Source organism: Ambystoma mexicanum, chromosome 11, assembly GCF_040938575.1.
Source record: "Ambystoma mexicanum isolate Mex_15411 chromosome 11, UKY_AmexF1_1, whole genome shotgun sequence".
NCBI classification, from domain to species: Eukaryota; Metazoa; Chordata; class Amphibia; order Caudata; family Ambystomatidae; genus Ambystoma; species Ambystoma mexicanum.
Genome location: NC_090934.1, coordinates 695,024,076 through 695,028,888, shown reverse-complemented (window position 1 = coordinate 695,028,888; position 4,813 = coordinate 695,024,076). Strand labels below are relative to the sequence as shown.

The 4,813-nt window shown below is 44.7% G+C and overlaps 1 long non-coding RNA gene across 1 annotated transcript; it reads left to right on the top strand.

Moving 5' to 3' along the window:
• Positions 1–2,675: 2,675 nt before the first annotated feature.
• Positions 2,676–4,044, top strand: LOC138503668 (uncharacterized). The gene is made up of 3 exons (XR_011279685.1): positions 2,676–2,783; positions 3,112–3,208; positions 3,534–4,044. It is a non-coding gene; the product is annotated as an uncharacterized lncRNA (long non-coding RNA).
• The last annotated feature ends 769 nt before the right edge of the window (positions 4,045–4,813 follow it).

Genomic DNA, 4,813 nt, shown 5'->3' with positions numbered 1-4,813 from the left:
CCACAAAGATCCTGAGGTGCACCCAGCACACCTTGGCCATGCACACAAAAGTCCACCCTTGCCCACACCCAGCACAACACTATGGATCTATGCATGCGCCCATGTGGGCAGCTAACAATATGCACAAACGTAACATACGTAGGTAGCGGCACTTCACCCCAACTCCCCCACACCACCATTCACGAAAGCAGATTGCAATTAGCAGAATTCACAAACATACCACAGCCTCCACCTCCCCTACCCACAGCCATTCACAAAGTATTGTGTCATTAACCACAACATATTCACAACATTGGACCGACTTCAACAAATTTTCAGACAGCATAGTACCCAAGCACATATAAGCTGCATTTCCACCATACCCTCTTCCATACTGACAGAATGCAAACACTGCACCCAGTGCCCACACTGCATGACTTTTCACTGCACCATTTCCAACCTCACATCACAACCTTTACCACACTTCAACCATACCCTCTTCCATAGTGACAGTATGCAGACACTGCACCCTGTGCCCACACTGCATGACTTTTCACTGCACCATCTATAACCGCACAGCAAAAACTTTACCATATTGTAACAGTGACCTCACCTGCAAAACCAAACATACACGCATGGCAGTTCACTTCTGCTGCTCTATGGTGTCTGAATTGTGTTCCACAACCATTCCTTACAGGTCACCACCCTCTAACTGATGCAGAGTCAAAAATGTCTTACTGCCGTGGGTGTCCTAAAGTCCTAGGCTCTTGAGTGCATGGCCTATGGCCTACAGCCTTTGGCCATGCACCCAATAGTCTAGGCCTTGAAAACACCCACTGCAACGTAATGCCACCATCCATGTCACCATGTCACCAACTACGACAATCCACATACACTCCACTGCCAGCAGCACTCCTACCTTACCTGTGCACTGCCATGGAGCTATGCAGCAACAAATTGCAACAGTGACCATAATGTAGAAAGAAAACACTCTCTCCTGCACCCCTGTGTACTTTCATTCACATACTATGGGCGTACCCACATCCATTCACAAAGTATTGTGTCACTGCCAACCTACCTACCTACATTCTGTTTGCAACACTGGCCCTACTGCAACCAATCTGCACACACCAATATGCACTATGCTCTTACAGCCTTCAGACATGCACCCAATAGTCTAATCCTTCCATAGACCCACCGCCACTTCATTCACCCATGCATGCCACCATGGGCCCAACTACTGCATTCCATCCACAGAGCACAGCCCCCGCACTTCCAACCCAACCTATGTCATGTGCAAATCACTCCCGATCTGCAATTCACCTGCCACCACTCACCACGAAAAGAGGTCGACACAAACAGGTTGCAGCAGAAGCTATCGGGCCGTTACGACAACTGCCTCCAATCACCACACAAAGTACTCACCTGTGTAGGTACCCACAATTTGGTGCAATATGCACAAATACTGCAGGCACTTCTCCGTCTTCTTCCACCTATGTACGTATGTCACATGAACCACTTCTGACTCCCCCACCCATTCCCTCCCTTCTTGCTGCCAACACATGACGTACAGTACATTTTCCAGACCCTTCCGCCGCGGCACTGTCCTCCGATCACCATGGTGGCGCTTCCCAAATTTTTTTGATGTACAGCACAATTCCCTTCAGCCAACCATCGGCTGCGTCCAAAGTTCTCCGACAGCACGCCGTACCGCAAGCCAATGACACTTCTGTCCACAGAGCGAACAGGGAAATGGGTCAGCAGAGCACATTTTTTGTGACATGCATTTCAGTTCTTTGCAACAAAAGTACTGGTCGGATTTCCACCAAACACACAAACGCACGCTTTCTGACCCAAGCCCCCGCTCCTGGGGCACATTTGGTGAAAATCCATCCAGCAGTTCGGTCTGTAGCCGTGCGCAAATTTTCTCCCCCTTCAGCCTATGGAAAAAAAAAATGTTGGGACCCCCCCTATAACTTTGCCCCCCCTGCAACGAATCCTCACCCAACTTGGAGTAAAAATTCAGAGCTGGCCATATACTTTTTTTTGCAAAGTTTGGTGATGATTCCTCCACGGGGGGCGAAGTTATAAGCCACCGACTAAGTGGTCTTCCTATGAGTTTAGCAACTAAACCCTAACTACACAGCCCGCGGTAAATAAATAAATTCAATTAGAGCTGAATAAATATATATATATATATATATATATATATATATATATATATATATATATATATATCCCCGAATTTACTAACTACGACTTTTTTGTGGGTAAGTTAAAAAAAATAAAGTCCTTTAGTGCTACGTGCAGCGCAAGTTACGTCCAAAAATGTAAATTCATTAACACACACATGGAAATTCAGCAGATCTCACTGTATAACTTCCATTGGCAGAACACATGCCAACATAAGTGAACACGCAAATGAAAACTTAAGTAAAAAATGACATGCATGTGTACATACCAGCCGCAAATATCTTTCCCGCACAGACACACACCTTTGCCAAATATGCCTGCCAACACTGTGAAATCAACAAACATACCTGCATTGCGCACCAGACTTACTCCACCAACATCGTGATTTAACTTACTACACTCCAGACACATCTCCCAAGATCTGCATTCACTGAACCTACACATCCAAGATGGCAATCGGCCCTCGTTCCAAGCCTCGTTTTGATCACGAGGCTGAAAGCCCATGTAAACAAAGTAAATCATGACCCACACAGATTATATTCTGCAGCACTAAGCGAAGGCGATGCATCATGCTTCTGCCGCTCGGTTCCTCTCCCGGCGTTCTGAATAAGGTAAGCCACCCATAGAATATTACCAACACATGCCTCTGCGCACAATCCAAAATAGGAGAAGGTAATTGCGGCTACTAGTGTTATCGTGACCACGCACTGGCATTCCCTGCCTGAACGGGTCACGATGACAGTAATTCGACCTGTAAAGGCTCTTGAACAATCATCCTGCACCCAGTCCCGAAATGGCATAACAAGCCATAAAATCGAAAACCTGTGAAGGGAGCCTCAGGAACCAGTAATTAATGTCATGCAGTATAAAATGTAAAAATAAAAATTAAAAATAATATTATACATTATTCATGGGCTTCCGGTTTTGTTTTTTCTACAGACTGGACCCTGTACTAAGACTCTACAACAGGAAGAGACTGCCTTGTTCCATTTCTGATCCAAGAGGGAATGAAAACGAAAGGACAGAAATCATTTTGGTCAGTAGATATTGAAACTGCATATTTGGTGAATGATTGGATAAACAAGCAAACATATATTGGCTTAAATTAGGGACAACATCTCTTTGTCTTAGCAAGGGGAAAAAGTAGACCCTTAGGAAGAAAATCGGGTTGAAGCAAGAATATCATTTGGCTTAAAGAATTGCCTTATGATCCCTATGTTATCTGCCTTAATCCAAAGGTTGCACACTGTTTTTAACTTTTTCCTTTTTAACTGATGAGATGGCATTGCGACCATGAATACTGCGTAGGAGATAGATGCATTTATGTGGTATGAAACTGACTTACTGTTTTTGTATTTCAGGAAGTGTGAGATATGGAGCCTTTCAACCGACTTATCCTGAAAAAGAACCACATGTATTTCCTGAAGATGGCTCTAAAATGTAAACATGTGAGCATGTAGGTACAAATGCATCACGATTAAAGAGCCGAAACACGTGGTGAACTCAGAGGAAAAAAACAATATCATGTTAATTTTGCTGTTCCCATAAACGAAAAACACACAGCGACGTAGCTAATCAATCTGGACTCGTAAAAACGATTGCAGAGGTGAAAAAAAAACGGTTGTGAATTAAGACTGCAGTGCAGTACAGATCAATAACCAACTAATCATTGTATAATCTCGCTATATTGTGTGTTTTCCAGAAGTGTGTGCAATCACTGTATGCTAATCCCCAGTCACATTCTATTCATTGAAGTGATTCTTTTTTCAAACCTCTTTTAATGTGTTTTGTTGTCTGGCTGACTTTAGTGGTTTAATAATTTTGTACATTGTAAACATTTCTCAAAATAAAACGAATACTAATTTATGATAATGCAATATGCGTTCTCCCTCTAGCTGTCTGCACAATGATAAGTAGCATAAAAAGTAAAATGGTGTGGACCCATTGTTGTCCCTAAAGAATAAGGGAGGGGTAACCAGTTTCCTATAGATAAATAGGTTATATTGCGCATGACATTTGGCCTGTACAGGAGGACCTCCCACCCGAGTGTTCGAGGCATTTGAATAGTGACTTCAGGAGGCCTATGGGCCACTCAATGATGCCCCTGGTGGTCCTATGTGCGGTATTGCCCCTTTCCTGTTGTATACCGACGGGCCACCTGCAGGGTGTCATGAGGTTGGGGCGCAATGGATAACCTACATCACCTGCATGAGGAAGGAAATCAATCGTGTCAGTGCGCATTGGGTGTCCCTTCGTGTGACATGTTGAATGCATACTAGTTGGCTTTGTGTGGACCGAGTGATGGCATGCACACATTGCGATGGCCATGTGGCTGTGCACCTGTGTGTGGATAAATGGATGCATTTGTGTGTTACACAGTGGGAGTTTGTGTACTTACCTATCTGCCACATGTCCCCGTAGTGTCCGACTTCCAACTTCACACATAAGCTGAAGACCCGGAATATGTGGCTGTTGTGGACAGAGCCAGAGAAATGTGGATACACATACATGAACAGCCCACCAGCATCGCAGACCAGTTGTATGTTGATGGAGTGCCAGCGGTGCCGGTTCCAGTACATGCACACATTGCCATGGGGGGGGGGGCATAGTGTGAAATGGGTGCACTCAATGGTACCGATGA